General features: G+C 47.4%; 1 non-coding gene across 1 annotated transcript; it reads right to left on the bottom strand.

The window, feature by feature from the left end:
* Window positions 1–8759: 8759 nt before the first annotated feature.
* LOC111729956 lies at window positions 8760–8878 on the bottom strand. The gene has a single exon (XR_002776491.1). It is a non-coding gene; the product is annotated as a 5S ribosomal RNA (ribosomal RNA).
* Window positions 8879–18643: the final 9765 nt, after the last annotated feature.

Genomic DNA, 18643 nt, shown 5'->3' with positions numbered 1-18643 from the left:
CCTCTTTTTCCACTCTTTTTCCACACCACTTAGTCCTTGTCGGTGACATGTGTCATCCCTCACTTTCCTTCCCTCTCTCACAGAGCCCCTCAGTTCACTCACACCCTCAGACAACCAACCAGTTCAGCCTAGCCATGGCTTTTGCATTCAATCCCATTTTTTCATGGTTTCCATCTTAAAAAATCCATCTGCCTACTGCACAAATTTTCCCCTATCTGTATTTGAATGACTCATTTCTTTTTCTGAAAAAGAAAGGTCCAGTGGCATGAAACTGAGAGAGAGTCTGAGAAACAACGTTAAATGTGTGATTCATCTTGCTGACATCAACTGGGAGGGCCTCCAGAGCACACAGAAGAGTAAATACTACTTAGAGAGATAATTTTTCATGTTTAAAATCATAATAATTATGTTACCCGTGCACTCTTTGTTGAGGCTTCAAGAGCCAGGCTAAAAGTAATTAAGCTTTACACTCAATATGGAAATATATTTAGAAAACCATCATGTCCCAGCCTTGTCTTTATTTTCACGATTCTATAACCAGGACTGGTCCTTTTAAACGAGGTGGCACTGCATTGTAAACAGCTCCATTTCTCACCTCTTCACACTCTCAGCTTCCCTCCCAGAGAAACGTCTGTAAACTCCATCCTCATAAAAACCAAAAGAATGCAAAACCCACAGGATTGAGCTTATTAAATAATACACAAAACAAAACCCCTACATTCCTCCCTTTTTAGATATCTTCAGAAGAACCAACAGCCTTCGATCCCACAAACCACCGCAGCGTTTCCATTCCAATAAAAACAAACATGAGGAATCCTAAAGTCCATGGCAAAAAATAAGTCAGGTAACTTCCCTCAGTAGAGATACATACTTGTAAATAATGAGGCAAAGCAATAAATTTCCAGGGGCATTCATGCTCCCCATAATTTCCATCAGCATTCCCCCCAATGCCCACCACCTCACCTAACGCCCCGTTCCCAGCCAATAAACAATCTACACTAGTCGTTTGCTATGGAAATATGTATGTGCACAGAGACAGATAGAGAGAGGCAGAGAGAGAAAAGGAGGAAGGACAAAGGCAGGAAGGGAGGGAGGAAGGAAGAAAGGAAGGAAGAAAAGGAAGGGGAAAGCAATACAGCAAATGTGGTAAAGTGTTAACAGTTGGGGACTCTGGATGAAGGATATATATTCTTTGTACTATTCTTGCAATTGGTCTATAAATCAGAAACCATTTCAAAAAAGTAAGTAACAATAAAACCAAAAGCAACAACAAAAAATTCTGAGGCTTCACTCCCGATTCATTGGCTTAATAAGTACAAATCTTTGCTCCCTAGCTTCTTTTAAAATAACTCATCACAAACATCATCACATTCTACAGGCAAATTCCAAAACCATCACCTGTGCCATGAGTTTCTTTTGTCATTCTTCTCGCTCGTCCTTCCCAAAGCCTTGTCTTGTTGCTGTAATTGAACTTGGGTGTTTTCCAAGTCTCTGTCAGTGACAGGTTAACAAATCACCTCTTCAGGTAGGGATCGTCTGCAGATGGTCCCAACTGAAAAGGAAAAGAAAACCAACAACAAACAACAACAAAAAAAAACAAGTTTGAGATTTAACAAAGTTGTTCTGTAAAGGAAAACTAAATTTACTGAGAGCTCCTTAGAAGACAAGGTATGTATTCGCCTGTCAATGTTTAGTGGATGCCTTTCAAGGGACGAAAAGAAGGAAGCAGATGTCGAACAGAAATGTCACAAAGCACAGGGGCGCGTCGCCAGTGTAGCTCGGATGCTATCCTCTCTGGCCTGGTCTTGCACATGACTGGGCTCTTCCGCCAAGCTCCACATCCTGATTCTGCTGTCCTGCAGCCACGTCAGCCCTGCTGGTCTGCTCCCTTCACACCCATGGGTGTTGCAGAGCACCCGTCCTAACTGCAGAGAAAGCTATATGTCCTTATCTACAAATTCTCACGTTTCCATCTTTAATGCACGAAAACCTCTAAGCCTCAACTGCACAGCCCTCACAAACTCCCTTTTGCTCCCGTTCTGCCTACTGCACAAATTCTTCAACTGCAAGAATTGCTGGCAGTGGAACCCTCTCCAAGTCAAACACACTCAGCAGAACGCCAGATGCTGGCTAAGCCCTCTCGAGTGTGGCCGGCGGTTACAGGCCTTCCTGTCTTTAGACGGGAAAAACCATGTCCTCCATGCTGAGGGCTATCTGGGTGATTGGTCTCTTGCTCTCACATTTCTTTTCTTTGTGGTTGCTCCCTGTCTTTCCTGGGACTGCGATTAAAACTCATTTACTTGCTAAATATTTGCCTTGTTGGACCTTTGAGATTTCCTATGTTATTGACTTACACACATGGGTTATAGTCATTCTGCAAAATATGTCAGTTGTCTACCGCAGAGCTGGCACCGGCATTGAAAATGCAAGGGTGGACAGTGAACAAGACACCGTCCCTGCTGACATACAGCACATCCGGTCTTGGAATTCAGCATGTCACATCCTGTGCCTACTGAGGAACAAGGTGAGCATGGGCTCAGCGCACATCCTCAGGCCTGGATCTCAGGCCAGACCACAGGCCACTGTGATAAACACACATCAAGGTGTGGTCAGTACATCCTGTCCCTCTGGAGGGGGCTGTTGTCACCAAACCGTTCACTCCTTTCTTAGGACAAGGACTCTTTGATGAGGACTCTTCCTGGTCCCTCAGTGAACTTGCCTAGACGGACTCCAGGCCTGTGCTGACACTGCCTCCTCCGTGGAAACAGCTAAGGCTCCAAAGGCGTCTCCGCACTGCGGGCCCTGGCGACGGCGCATGCCTGAGCCCTTGACGGGACAGTGCAGAGAACCCAGCTGTGAGCGGCAGGAGAAGTGACTCTGGGGGTCCCGTTTGGCAAAGACGCGCCTGGAAGGATCGGACCCATGTTCCTGCCGGGGAATCTCCCGGACCGGGTTACTCCCTGGGCAGGAGGGTTCCAGACGAAACTTACACCAAGCTGGTTGTTTCCCACCGGGGTGGTCACTGCCCATGCAGCTCAGGGCTCTGGGGATGAGATGGGGAGTGAGCAGACAAAGACGTCAACTCCCTGTCATGTGTGGAGGGCCCCGCGGGACCCAGCCACGGAACCTTGGACATACGAAGGCGCAGAGACCTGGATCGGCTGACCCAGGCACAATGTCTGCTTTGGGAAGTGCCACCAAGGCAGCTCCTGAATGTGTATTTCTGAGGCTGCCCAGTCTAGAATCCTCTCTTTGGGGGCCCTCTTGGCCTCAGGCTGGAATAGAAGGCAGGGAGCCAGTGTTCCCAGTCAGAGCGAGGCCTGTAAAAGACTCAGGAGGGTGTCAGACTCATCTGAGTGATTCTTTTTCCTTTGGGAAAGCAGACTCTCCTGGAAAACCTACGCCAACGTGAGCTCCTGCTCCATCATCCTGAGCTTGGCAGGCAGCCTGCGCCCAGCACCCAGTGCCTGCCACGCTCTCCTTGACCATCACCTCAGCGCGAAACACTGTGGCGGGGCCTCCCTGAGCAGGCACGGCAGGGGTGGAAAGGAGAAGTGTGGTTTCTGGAAAAGGGAAAAGCCTTCACACGGGTCCCCGTTCGAGGACAAGGGCACTCCCCTCTCCCGGGGCCCTCTAGTACACCCCACCCTGCAGCATTCCTCAGGCAGAGGGTCTCCGGGGGTCACACCCTGTCCTGGAAGCAGCACAGCTGCACTGAGATGCCACACAGCGAACCCCCGCCCGGGCGCACCAGAGTGGCCCAGGAAACGTTTTCATAACCGATGCCCAAACACCTCGCTGCTCACCTACTGAATCTTAGTCTCCAGTTGCCAGGGAGGGGGAGGAGGAGGACACATCACAGCCCCTCGGGTGGCTTTTAGAAGCTCCCACATGTTCCTGTGTGCTAGTCCCCTAAGACTCACTGTGACACGACGTAGATGCAACCATCACTCTGTTTCACAGAAAAAAAGATGAGGGGTTAGCGTTCTCGGCTGTAACAGCACCTGTAATATCCCATCTCATAATGGTGATAGATGCGACGGGGAGAGGGACGAGTGGATGGAGCACAGAGGACTCTCGGAACAGAGAGACCATTCTGTACGGTACTGTGTCATCCGTCCACACCCATGGAACCACACGGCACAGACAGCAAAGCCCAACGTCAGCTCGACTTCAGTTCATACTAACGTATCAGCGTGGGCTCAGCAGTTATAACGAGTATACCCTAAGGCAAGATGTCAATGACAGCGGAACCCATAGGGGTACACGGGACCCCTGTGCTTTAGGCTCGATTTCTCTGCAAACCTAAAAATGTTCTAAAAAATCCAGTCTAGAACCCCAGACCTGCGTTTTCCCTCAGGGAAACCGAATGAACCAGAACAGCCCCACCCAGACTTCATAACCTATAGGGACATGTCCTGGTATCCACCATCCTTCCCCGCAGCCCTCCAACTGCTGAAATTATGTCCGCGAGGCACCGTCATCTGTAGAGCCAGCCAGAGATGGACAACAGGTTGCAGAGAGATGGGAGTCCAGACAGAACGTGTTCTCAGGGAGTCGAAACTCATCAGAGGTTCTTCCACTAACTGAGGCCGCCCACTCAGCTACCGTCCCCTGTCACGCCCCCTAACACAGTGGGCTCCCCCTTCCCAGAGGAGGCTTCCGCTAGTTGGCCTCTGGCGGACCCTTCATCAGAGGGCAGCTCTTTGCACGTGAACGGGCTTCGTTGGGCAGGCACATCGCTTCGTGCTCCTGGCCCGCCGAGGCCTGTCGTGAGTACGGATCCCACACCGACAGCCAGAGGACGCCAGTCGTGACTGCCCAAAAGACTCGGTGCAGTGAGAGTCATCAATGCCTGTCTTTCCAAGGGTTGAAAACAAGAGTTCTTGGACCAAGGTAACCAGACAGACAAACCTTTCTGAGCCCATTTCCAACCTTACCTGCCCACCGCAGAGTGAGGTCCAAGGGTCAGGCAAAAACTACACAGGAAGCAATGTTGGGAAGATTACAATGCGTTGGGAGAACTTTGAAGCTCTAATGCAGGTAATGCAGGCTATCAATGTATTATCATCTTAACCAGACAGGGTAGGTTTAGGGCAGCTGAATAATTAGTTCCCTTAAAAGAAAAAAAAGAAAAAAAAAAAAGATCAAGACAATCATCTCAGAACAACAAAAGTGATCTGGGCTCATAGTTCACACGTGCTTCAGATACTCTCTGGCCCACAAAACTGGCCCGCTCCTCCCCAGCTCGCTCTCTGTAGGCACTGTTATAAATTTCTCTTCTCTGCTACACCAGCTACCCCTCTTCTTCAGTTATTTCTTCTGAAGGTGTGTTTAAGTCTCTCGCCTACTATTTTCTCCCCTTGGCATTCTTCGGACTTAAAGGTTTGTAGGTTTTTCCTGTCTTTTTAGAAGGGTTTCCGTAGGGAAAGCAGGTAAATTCATGGAGCTCACCTGCCACGTTTAAGTAAATGTGACGTTGGTATGTTATACCTGACTTCTGATTCTGTGCTGTAGGTTTGATAGTTCCGTGAATTTCCAGGGAATTTCTGCTGGCGGAGGGGAGCATGATCTCAGGAGATACTGAGGAACCAAGGCAGGAAGCAGCTGCATTCTCTCGCCCCAGTGACGGTGGCTCCAGGACTCCAGTCTCTGAGGGTGTGGTCAAGAGGCCCTCGCTTCTGAGGCGGGGAGGCGGTGCTGAGGCGGGGCTCCAGGCAGGGCTGGGAGTCTTTCTGTCCCCACTAACGCCACCAACGAGTGATGCACACCTGATCACTTACTCTACCATCACGGATTCAGACAACTGTTTTTCCCTGAAATCCTTTTTCCTTATCCATTGGTTGTTTCATTTGTTCGGTTAACTTTTACCAAGCACTTCCTGTGTGCCATGAATTGTGCTATGGACCGTGGACACAAAAATGAATAAGATAGGCTATTCTCTACCGTGGAACAAATACAGTAGCTGGAGAGACGGGTGTGTCCGCATATAACATGGTCCTTGCGGGAGCAGAGTGGTTGGAAAGGTTAGTCCGCCCCGGCATGGCTGAGGAAGATTTCAAAGAGAAATGCCCTTGAAGAATGAGTCAGACTGAACCAGACAGAGAAGCAAAGGAGCAGTGGACAGAGACCACAGGTGGAAAACCAAGGACCCCCCAAAAAGTTGCCCGTCTTAAGTCATATCGCCCTGGCATGAATTATGATGAACAGTTTCATAGGGAGTCTCCACTGATCAGCAGAGTACTGGGGGCTTAAGAAGGAAAAGATCTACATATTGATAAATGTGATGCGTAGAAACAAAAACAGTATACTCTACATTCTTATATTCAGCTTGAGTTAAGAGTATCATTGAAAAAGCAAAGACCATAGTTTTGGTAGATCTTAAGAAAATGAGAAAACCGCTGACATGAGTATTTTGAGAATACAAAGCACTGAGCTTACAGTTATGTCTTATTACGAAGTTATCCCGGAAGATGGACATTTATAAATCAAGTACCTCAAAGACACTCAAAGATATAAACGCTAACCAGTTTGACAAATCCTTACTCTCTATCTTGTCAACTCAGACTAGGCTAACTTGTTTGCAAAAATTCTCCCGTGTGTGATGTTTGTTTATAAATTCTAAAAGCCTTATTATCATCTCTCCTGGAATGTAACCCTTAATCTCGGCTATGCTTGTTTTGCATGGTTGTTTATGGAGAATTGCATTTCCTTCCTATTTTGTTTGTTTTAGGAAATTGTATTTGTTCTGTTTACTGCAGGACATTCATTTACTCATCTTAATTATAATGTATATATCGTCACTGTGATAACTCACTATTATGATCTCACTAATTTTATTCTGGAAAGTTCATCTGTATATAAGCGGCTTGAATTTACTTGTGAATCAGAAAGTATCAAAGTTGATCTTGGCTTTCACTCTAGGCTGGTTTGAGAAATAAACTGGGTTCTGATCAGATTCATTCCTTTGAAAACAGTGCAAAATGAGTTTTCCACAACACAAATACATAAAAAGTTCAGATGAGCAATGCCAGAGACTAATTTCACAAGCAACTCTGAATTGTGCAGGTGTCTGTGTAACTGAGAGGCTCCTTTACATACAATGTGCACACGACTTTGCCCAAGTCTCCTGAGAGGTGTTTGCTCAGTCCTTGTCTGTACCAGGAGTAACCTGAGATGGGCAGAGGCCATTTCTGCTGGTCTGTTCTTGCCCGTCGCCAAGGGATTGATCAGATTCATTCACAGAAGAGTTAGAGTTCTTAGCATCACGAGGCAACATGCCCACCTTGTTACTGCTGTGTTCCCAACACCTGTGGCAGTGCGTGGCACATGCAAGGTGTGCAATAAAAATTTATTGAGTGAAGCTAAATGAATAAACTAATTGGAACCTTCATTTCTCGTGGCATGTATTGAGCTATATAATACAGCTCAGTCCCTTTTTTCCCAAGACCCATACGACCCCAGTCTCCCATGTTGAAAAAAGCATCATAAAATGGAATTACCATCTCACTGGAGGAGTGGAAACTTATACAATAAAAACATCGCTGGTATAACTGGTATCCTCCCCCATTTTACTGATGATGACACGCAGCCCAGAGAAAAGACTCAGTTCCCTCTGGCTTCCTTTTTCCCCACGTATTGAACACCTACTGAAACCAGACACCAGGCCAAATTCTGGGACTGCCTGGGGGACAAAGCACCACCCTCAAAAAGCTCGCTGTCCAGTGACCGCAGAGGTCCTTAAGCCCTGGTCCTCAAACCAGGCCAGGCAGACACATCGGAATCCTCTGGAAGCCTTATTAAAAGTACAGAGTATCCATCAATGAATGCCAAAGCTAATGAGGACTAATATTGTCTCGAAGTCTCTACGAGATACTTATTAATTACAAAGGGTAAAATCACTGTATAGTGGAGAAACCTGGCAGGAACCATCTTAACCGATGACCAAAATTACCATTGTCAGGAATGGAACCCGTCAACTGCAGGAGCCATCAGACATAATGCATAGAAAAGGACACATCATTGCCTCTTGGCATGCAGGCGGCCCAGAGTGCATAACCCGAATCCAATCATGAGGAATCAAGACATACTCAAATTGAGGGACACATCGCAAACTCTCTGACCTGTACTCTTTAATGGTGCCAATCTCATGACAAATAAACAAAGCCTTGGGAACTATTCCAGGTTAAGAGAAGCTAATGGGACAGAACAATGGAATACAAGTCCCTAGGTTTAGTTTTTCTATTAAAAACATTGTTGAACCATTGGCAAAATCTGGAAAAAGTTTTCAAATTAAATAATAGTATTTATTGATGTTAACTGCTTGATTTTGATCATTATATGAGCCCTGGTTTTTAGAAACAAGGATATTTAAGGGTAAAGAGGCATCATGTCTTAAATAGTTCAGAAAAAACTTACACACAAAGAGGCATATATGTGCATGTTGTGTGTGTGTGTGTTGAGAAAGAGAATGCAAATATAGCAAAATGTTAACATTTAAGTCATGTAGACGAGGCTATTCAGTAATTCTTTGTATAATTCTTGCATCTTTTCTGTACCTTTAAAGTTATGTCAAAATTTTTAAGAATTTAAACAGAAATGCTTGGGCTTTCCCCTAGGAAATCTTGACTCAAGAAACCTAGGGTGAGTCTAGGGTTTTGTTTTGTTTTGTTTTGTTTTGTTTGGCGAAGCAACCCTTGGTTGACATCACAGATTGCAAGAACTTTGTCAGCTTACAATCCTTTATTTTTTATTTCTTATGCCTACAGCACCTAGTCTTCCTAGGTGGTCTCCCATCCAAGTACTAACCAGACCTGACCCTGCTTAGATTCTGAGATCAGACGGGATCAGGCTCGTTCAGGGTGGCATGGCTGTAGACCAGGTGTTTTTATTTGTAATAAAGACCCAGGTAATTCCGATGCAGCTCGCCTACAGAAAGGGATTTGGGAAACGGGGTGCACTCACATTTGCCTATGACCACACAGCTAGAGACCAAGGAAAAACTAGAACATCTCTTCCCTTCCCATCCAGGGCTCCTTCCACCATATCATATACTTTATTAAAGTAAAATTGGGCTCATTTTAAAGATTATCTCCAGCCAGTAGGTGTCAAAATTATAAAATTACAAAAAGAGAAGAAGAAGGAGAGGAAGGAGAAGCACCACCCAGGCAGGTCAAGTCCATTCAATGTCAGGACCCTCCCATCCTCTACCAACCCCAGAAAATCTGCCCCATCTTCCATATTTCCTACTGAGTCATCAATACTATCATCCACCTACTCACCTGGGCTAGGAGCCTGGGAGGATCTTGAGCCACCCACTTCTCAGTCAGCCTCCAAATCCTCCCACCCCGAGAGCCCTCGTTCTGTCTTCTCTCCCTGCCTAACCCCACCCCCTAACCCCAAGAATGGTTCTCACCAGGACAGCTGTGAAACCTCCTGACTGGTCTCCCTACCTCCGCTACCCCCTGCCCCCAATCCCCATCCCCATTTACTGACAGAGCAAACTTCTCAAAAGCAAGTCTGGCCAGTCTGACATGTAAGGAGCCTGGAAGTTGTCACTCTGTCCTACCAATAAGTAAAAAGCTGAACAAACTGAAATCCACACATATTCTTACAGCCGTCAGAGAACCGAGGTTACAGTGATGCAGGACCAGGAAAATCTCCCCGAGTCGGGGGGTACCAAGCCTTGAACTGAGAGAGAAGAGGGTTCTTGGTGAAGAGCGTCAGAAAGAATTCACACACGCCAAAGGTAGAGTCCAAAGGAAAGTTTGGTAAAGAAGGAGAAAAGCAAAGACTAAAGAAAGCAAAGACAGAAAGCTAAGATGAGAGGGAAAGCCGAGTGTCAGGGAATCCAGGTTAAATGTCATTCCTTCGTTCCTGTGAGTTACAGTTTAAAGACTTCATTTGCCCATTTCCTTTGATATGGACACACAGCAAGGAAGGAGAAGGGAAAGCATATAGCGTAAAAGGCCTGCTGGCAGTTCCCAGCCTTTAATCTACAAGCTTCCCATGGCTTTAGCCATAGGGAATGTATGATTTTATTTTGCATAGGGCACCACTTAAAGACCCTGTCTTTCCTGTTCTCCCTTCACAGTGTGGGGAAGTGGGTTGTCAGCAATCCCAGCAGAAATCTTCCTTTGTTCTGCAGGTGTCCTGTGGCCTGGCTGCAGAGCTGATCAGTATATTGCAGTCTCTGAATGTAGCTTGATTTAACATTTTAGTTCTCTTGCCTCCTCCCTACATTAACAGGGCAAATCTCTGCCTCTGAAACTGGAAAGGCAGACGGGTAGATACAGAGAAGCGCAACTTACCAAAGCAGAAACCCACAAAGAGAAACCTCAGCGGTAAACAGTACTGAATATATGATGTCTGGTTTTCAATGAAAATTACAAGGCATACTAAAAGGCAAACAAAATTTGAAGAGACAGAGCAAACATCAGAACAAGACACAGAAATCTCAGACTGGGAACTTAAAATAACTATGATTAATATGGTAAAGGCTCTAATAGAAAAAACAGACAACACTCAAGAACAGACAGGTATTGTAAACAGAGAGATGAAGATTCTTAGAAAGAATCAAACGGATATGCTAAAATCAAAAACACTACAACAGACATGAACCCCTTTGACGGGCTCATTAGTAGACCGGACATATCTTAGGAGAGAATCAATGACCTGTGAGGATACGTCCATAGAAACTTCCAAAACTAAAAAGCAAAAAATAAAAAGATACTTAAAAAAAAAAAAAATATATATATATATATATATATATACACACACACACACACACACACATATATGTATGTATATGCATATATAGCGATATGCATATATATGCATATGTGTGTGTGTGTGTGTGTGTGTGTGTGTGTGTGTGTGTGTGTGTGTGTATAGCCATATATAGCCAGGCTGTTGGCCACGATATGCATATATATGCATATATGTATGTGTGTGTGTGTGTGTGTGTGTGTGTGTGTGTGTGCATATATATGTCTGTGTGTGTAGCCAGGCCGCTGGCCACTGACATCCACTAACGGTCACATTCAAACTCTAGTCCACAAAACCTTCATGTTTGAATTATTGTCTTCTGCTTTCTTCCCCTACTCCACACACAGCATCCGCTGCAGCTGGGTATAACTTCTGTGGCTAACCAGAAAAGCAACTGAAAAAATATCGATCTACTTTTCTGGTTGGCATTTTGTGGTATGTTCCCTTCCCCTATATTAGGTCAACGGCATCTCTAATTCAAGATTTCTGAGCCACCTGGAAGAGCATTTATTGAGAAAGATGGAGAGGCAACCAGTCGGAGGCTCATTCCTTATTTTGATCCTCGAGCTTACTCTTTAGCTTTTAAACCGCACCCGTGCTGTTCTCGAAATACTATATTGCTATGAAGTTGAAGTTTTGTTTCGCAAATAGCAGAAGGTAAATAGTATCTCTCCTGGATGTTTGAGGTTTTTTCCTTACTTCTGTTATAGTTGCAGTTTGGTTTGGTTATTTTAAAGCAAAGGAACTTGCAAACCATGAATATAACACTAGGTCATTTTCTCTGAGCCATCAACAGGCCCCTAGAATCCAATGTTGAGGAAACCTTTATTTATCTTTGCATTCCGAAATTTAATGTGACTCTAAAACTCGAGGAATCTAAAAGGCAACCAGGATATCAGACAAAGCCCAGGCCTGATCGATCATCCGTAGCCTCCATCTATTGGCTTCATCTCTGTTCGTTTTTCTTTACTGCATGATTTCAGTCATTCTTCCGCAATCCAGTCACACTGATGTCTTCAGAACATGTTAGAGATTCAGGTTTGTGGAGCCAGCTTTCCTTCAAGAATGGGATCCATCCTGGCTGTCATTAAAGGAGAATTAAATTTGTTCTTGTTCTTGTTAAAAGAAACATATGCTTTGACAGAATTATCGCCCCTACTGCCTAGGAAGAAGTTATGAGAATATCTTACTAATTCTGTTCAACAGCAGCTTCCACGGGAGCTGTTCCCTCTACTTCAAGGTTCACTGGGCTTCTAGTTTTATAACATTGAGTTTATAGTTTTATAACATTGAGTTTACAGTTTTCGTCAAATCTAGAAAACGTTTCCCCATTATTTCTTCAACTATTTTTTTTTGTTTCCCCTTCTTTCCCCTCTCCTTCAGAAACTCCAACCGCACATAAAGTTGTCCCACAGCTCACTGATGCTATTTATTTTTTTGCCAGACTTTTGCTCCTTGTGCCCATTTTTGCGACATTGAATTCATTACTCTTTCGCTACACCCCGCAAACACACCTATGAGGTCCCACTTGCCCTGAAACAACAGTCCCTTTCCCAGTGATCTGTAGGGTAAATGGTATGTGTGTGCACACATGTGTGTGCATGTGTGTGTGTGCGCACCAGGAATTCGTGAATCCAGAAACATCACTATGTACTCAGCCTGTACCAAAAAAGAACAGCTTAAAAAGCATCTTGCCTGTGGGCCCCAAACTCCGGAGTTCAAAATTCATTTTTAAAAGGAAAAATTGGGATTCTCATCCACTCCACAAGGACTCTGGCTTCTGGCTCCATCTTTATAAAATATGACTCAACGATCCTTAGAATCCTAAATTCGTACAAATGGGTGGTTCTTTCTGAAAGAACCTGGCCCCAAACTTCACCGATTTTTATAAACAGAAAAGGCTGTTCTGGGAATTGATACATTTCTCAGTCATGGGGTTGAATCAACCGGCTCTAGTATTCTAGTATCAACTGTGCCCAATATGACCTCAAAGGCAACTTACTGGAAAGAAACAAACATGCCATTAACAAACTAATAGGAGATTTTCTTCATCCTGAAAAAAAAAAAAGAGGAATATTGTTGTTTTTGAACTTGGGTATCTAAACAGTCCGTGCTGAGTGATTCAAGTTCTGTGGAGTGGATTTATGGCCAGTGATGACGAGCAAAGGCGAGGACGATGGTGGTTTGGAGGAGAAAGAGGAAAAACAAGTGATTTCCCTCGGGAGAAAGCGGGAGCCGACACTGTGGGGGTTGCTGTTCCCCCAGGAACGGTCGCTTCCCTTTGGAGACCAGAGGAATCGGGGCGGCTCCCCCGACCCTGGTCAGCGAGGACGGGCGGGGACAGCCGCACTGCCTGTGGTGTGGGAGGCCAGGCAGCGAAGCAGAGCTTTGGGGTGCGGGGGGCGGGGGACGGTCCTCCTTCCTCTGCTCCTCTGACCCAAACAGCCTTGGCCCAGGGAACAGGCACGCGCGGGGACGAGAACCGGCCTAGACGCCTGGGTCAGGAGCGTGACGGGGTGACGGGGTGACGGGGTTGGGGGGACCTCAGCTGGTAGGGCGCACGTTGCGGGAAATACAGGAACTGCGGCCTTGACGGAAGCCTGTGGGCAAACGCGATGGCCCTGGAAGGACCCGCGACAACACCCCGGTCTGGAGTGACCGCCCACTACTGTGTCCACTGAGGACCGGGGACCCTGCCTCTACATCTGACCTGACCTTCAGGCCTTGCAGACATCAGCGAAGAGATGGCCACTCCTGGACACACGCGCCTCAGGCCGGCATGAAATCATCGCTTTTATTCTAGTTTTCACTGGAAAATTCCCTCTCCCGAGTGGGGAACTGTCGCCAAATTGCTCAGCTACCGAGGCTGGGTTCGCAGTTGTGTTCAGGAACCGGCCCTTCCCGTCCCTGTTCTAACGACCAGGACCCCTGCTGCTGCACCTCCCCGGCGGCGTCAAGGTCAGGCCGCCACAGGTGCGGTCCGACCGCTGCCCCAGGACAGAGCTGCCCCGTCCCTGTCGCCAGCCGCCAGCCGCGTCTTCTCTAACAGCCAGGCTAACTCACGGCGAGCCGAGCTGCCACCTCCTCGCGCCCTTCCCCTCTCCACAGACCGGTGCTGTGTCGTGCCCTCCCCGTACGGGACACGCTGCTGCGCTTCCGACGACAAGCCCCACGGCCGACCAGGCTCAACTCCAGTGACTGCCATCATGATGTTTCCCCCTCGCACTAATCCCACAGAGGAGACGTCAACGTTCCCGTTTCGCGGAAGAAGAAGGCCAGGGTCGCACTGTGGCTAAATGCAGAGGCCAAGATCTGGCTGAGGAACCCTGACCACAGAGCCCCCGCTGCGGCTAACATGCCCGTGGGTCATGAGGGCAGGGTAGCCGGGTGACATCCTGGAGATGGACGAAGGGACCCACGGGGCACAGGGAGCTGACCTTACCTGGGGTCCTCTGCATTGAAGAGACAGTGTCCCCAATTTTTCCCACTTTTTGAGACCCAGAACCATTGGGGCAGCATCTCAGATGTGGCCCAGGGCTCAAGACCAGTTTAGGGAATAAAGTCGTGAGTGAGTAGAGACCGGCCTCCGCTCTGGGCGCAGTGTGGACATAGCACTGGTCTGGCCGCTGCCTTTGTGGGTTGGTCCGGTGCCTTCACGGCTCCCTTCCTGCTGTAGCTGAGGGGACACGTCATCTAGAAGAAATGCCATTTGAGGCCTCAGCCCCAGACTTCAGGCCTGGCTCCCTGAGCAGCCAGAAACGTCTCGACCGCCCCTGTTGTTGAGCTTCTGCCCTGGGTCCTGGCCCTGCCCCCTGGACCACAGCATCTGCTGCTGTGGACACACCGCATTCACGCAGCACGGTTATCAACAGCCACCACATGCCAGGCACCGGTCCAGGCACTGGTGATTCTGCAGTGAACAAAACAGGAAAGAAACAACTGCCCTCATGGAGGTAGTGGAGGACAGACGGCAAACAAAACAAAGAAGTAAAACACACCCCTTGCTCTCCGAATCGGAACCCAGTTTCTAATTCAGAGAGCAACAGTAGGACATTAAGCTCCACCTGCTGTAAAGCGGTGATGCTGCTCAGCGCTGGGCGGACATGCAAAGCAGAGGGTGAGGAGGGGAGAGCAGGCTGGCGCGGCGGGGGGAGGGGGGGTGCACTCGTAAATTGCTGAGAAGGGGGGCCTCCCGAGTAGGGGGAGTGAGCCATGCAAATAACTACCGGGAGAGTATTCTAGGCGAAGGGCACAGCCATGAGCGGAGGTCCTGAGGCAGAAGTCTGTCTGACGCGCCCATGGTCAAAGGCCGTTAGAGGACCACGCGGCTTTTCCCTGTCAGCACCAGGTCCTGAATGAGAGCTGCGAGGTGCACGAAGCTTTGCCGACAAACGGAGCTAGCTCTGAAGGCTTGCTCTTTTTCATACCAACTGTGCAAACTTGAACAAATTCCTTAATCTTTCCGAGTCCTTCTCAGTCTGCCACATGGGAAGCTATAATACATAAAGTCGACGGCACAGAGTTGGAGCAAAATAAATGGTCATTACATATGTGATTCCGGGAAAAGGAGAATCTCGCTTGATTCCAACGTACCATTTTCGGGGGAGGAGGCCAATTTAGAAGCAGGGCTCTGGAAAGCGTACCTGGCTTCCCTCATCATTCTGCTATACACCTGGGCACACCTACTGCCTGGAGGTAATAACGACAAGAACATGACCTACCATCTGGGGAAAGATTTGCAGGCCACTAAGCGATGTCATACCACTGCCTCACTGGGACATCTAGCGACCTTCTAGGATTGGTACAGGATCGCTCTTCAAGCATGTAAAGATGCCCGAAATGCAGAGAAGGGAAGCGACTCAGCGAGTCGGTAACAGAATTGGGAAATCAAGGCCATGAGATGAGATAAATTCGAGGGCACCCAAAGATAATTGGCCTACCTGTCAAACATGGAGTCTGCTTTTCTGCTGTTCCTGTCCAGGGAAGAGACGAGCTGGCCATGTCAGTGGACGGCTCTCTGATCACCACCTGCTGCCTCCTGGGAATGCGTGGAGACATAAGTTTGGGGCGTCCAGGAATCGGAGAAGACTGGGCAGCATGAGGGTGGAGCCCCAGGGTCCGGCTCCTGTTAGGTGGCTCTGTGGGTGCCTGGGAGCTATAGGCGGGAGCAGCATGAGGGTCTGATGCGGGTGCTCAGGGCAGCAGGGCTCCAACAAAAAGGGCGAAAAGCTAACAAATTAAATAAAACCACCTCTTTCCTGACTTAGCTAAAGGTCAACCCTGTCTGTAGTTAACTGAGACTCTTCTGATTTGGGTAGCTTGTTTTTCAGCTCATTTATTAGTTTATTTTCAGACTGCCTGCCTGGGGCTATGCAATTCTATCTACAGAGTCGGGGCTCTCAAAATTTCCGAGTTAGGAAGGATGTTTGAGATCAGTCAGCCAACTCCTTGATTTTACAGATGGTGACACCGAAGCCCAAGGAGGTTTGATGATAAAAATCAAGGTCTCTGTGCAGCAGGAATGAAAATTCCTCTGCTGCTCTGCATTCTAAACCATCTTCTACTTCCCAGACACTCAGGAATCTATTACCTAACGTCAGAGCTATTTTTGTACTAAACGTCGCATGCCCGGAGACAGATTTCTGAAAATTCTACACTGGGTTCAGTAGCTTTATTTAAAACGTCTCATTCTCGTCTGCCTTCTTGGCTCCTTGACTTTGGGTATTTTTTACTGCCTTTTATTCTCATTCTATCATAAAAGAATCCCATCTATTTCTACCTGTGTCTTCTGTCTGCCGGCGTCTAGGGACGACTATCCTATGACCGGAGGCTACATGGTGCCACTTCTAGACTGCAGCATGTGTCAAAAGGACATGGGGCATCAACTGTCATAGTGATTTAGAGGAAGAGCTGATCTGAGAAAACAATTACTATGATTACACATTATTTATCAGGCTTCCTGGTTCATTTGCTGAGAATAATGTTGAAATAAAATCTTCTAGTTTAGGAAGTTGCTTGTGAACGGAGCTTCCTCTCCCAGCATTCACAGATGTATGTAATTTCCCCCTTGGTGGCTAATCATGTATAATAGGGTAAAGCAAGTGCCGTTCAACTAAAGAGTGATCCAAGGACCTGGAGATCGAACGTGTTCTTGGCCTCATTGCCAACAACCCCAAAGGAAGTGGGTCTAATCGCTGAAGCTCCTTCATTAAGAAAGACAAAAAGAATTCTTTTTGCTTTGCGAGCAGCACTATAAGAGCAAGGCTGTCCTTACTTTGAATGATCCCTAAGTATTCAACAATGTCTCTTCATTTGTGCTGAAGACACAGAGGAAACGCAATGAACTCGGCCAAGAGAGTGAGGATAGTGGGGGAGATTCAGAAAAGTCTTTGAGAAGGCACGAGTCTTGGAAAGCGCTAGGTATTCACCAGGCAAAGAGCAGGTGGATGGGGGTTCCCACTGGGCAGCTGTGGGAGTGTGACAGCAGGGTGTGAGGCGGGCTACCTAGGTTTGCGGCTGGAGCGTGATGCTCTAGGCTGGGGGTGAGGGGGAGGAGGCGGGCTGGCAGGTGCGGGCTGGATCTTTCCCCAGCGAGCAAAGGGACTGGAGACATCTTAACCCAGGGTCCAGAAAAAGAGTTGAAACTTTGCAATTGTCTTCAACACCTGTGTGTGTCTATATTTTCATAAACTTTTCCAAGATATATATGACCCTCAAATATTTTTAAATCAACAGCTAGAGAGGATGAGAAGCCACTGGAGGATTTTTAAGAACACGAGCGACTTGGTCATGTTTTCTCAGATCTCTCTAGTGACCGTGTAGACCCCAGGGGAGGAAGGCTAGAGGAAGGAGACCAGTGAGAAGAGCCATGAGGGTACCCGGGGACCAGGGCCAGCACTGAACCAGACAGCCTGCGGGGTCGAGGGCGGGGGAATGGAATTGTGAATGACAGCAGGTTACAGTGAAAGAGCTTAGAAAGCGACCGGATGTGGAAAGTGGGGGGGAGAGAGCAATCTGTCATGATCCCCCTAGATTTCTAGCTCGAGTAAGGCACATGACGGTGTCCCCGGATGAACCAGGGAATTACAGGAGGAGAAACCATTTTGAAGGGAAAATGAGGAATTTAGCTTTAGACACTTTGTACTTAAGTTCCCTATGGCGAAAGATGTTCAGAGATGGTTAAAAATGTGTTCAAAGCTTGTGTGGTGATCAGCGATATAGATACAAAATGCCACCGACATTTACTTAGGTACTAATTAAAATGTCGACAGGAAATAAGATTGTCTAGGGAGGAAATGTGGCAGGAGAACAGAGCTAGCTTGGAGACTTTTAAAGAGCAGGGGTCCTGAAGGAGAGGGAGGAAAGGATCCAGGAGGTTGAAGGATGATCACAGGGTGCGAAAGAAGTCGGTCCAGTAAGATAAGGCCTGGAAACCATTCACTGGGTTTTGCAAGAAGAAGGTTACAGGTTATCTTAGCCGGGACAATGCTGCTATTTTGATTTGCTTATGAGTTTTAAAATGTTTGAAAGATTGTGAAGAAGAAACAGTGAGTGTTTTGGTCCGTTCAGGCTGCTATAACAAAACATCACGGACTAGGTGGCTTATAAACAGAAATTTCCTCCTCACCGTTCTGGAGGCTGGAAGTCCAAGATCAAGGCGCCAGCAGCTTCAGTAACTGGTGAGAGACCGCTTCCAGATGGCGCACTACCAAGTTCTCACTGCACCCTCGCATGGTGGAAGGGGCGAGGGAGCTCTCAGTCGTCTCTTTTATAAGCGCACTAATCCCATTCGCGAGGACCCCACCCTCATGACCTAATCACCTTCCAAAGGCCCCACCTCCTAACTCCATCACATCAGGGATTAGGTTTCAAAATA

The sequence above is a fragment of the Pteropus vampyrus genome, unplaced genomic scaffold, assembly GCF_000151845.1.
Source record: "Pteropus vampyrus isolate Shadow unplaced genomic scaffold, Pvam_2.0 Scaffold292, whole genome shotgun sequence".
NCBI classification, from domain to species: domain Eukaryota; kingdom Metazoa; phylum Chordata; class Mammalia; order Chiroptera; family Pteropodidae; genus Pteropus; species Pteropus vampyrus.
Note: the sequence above shows the minus strand (reverse complement) of the source record. Positions and strands in the feature narration are given on the sequence as shown.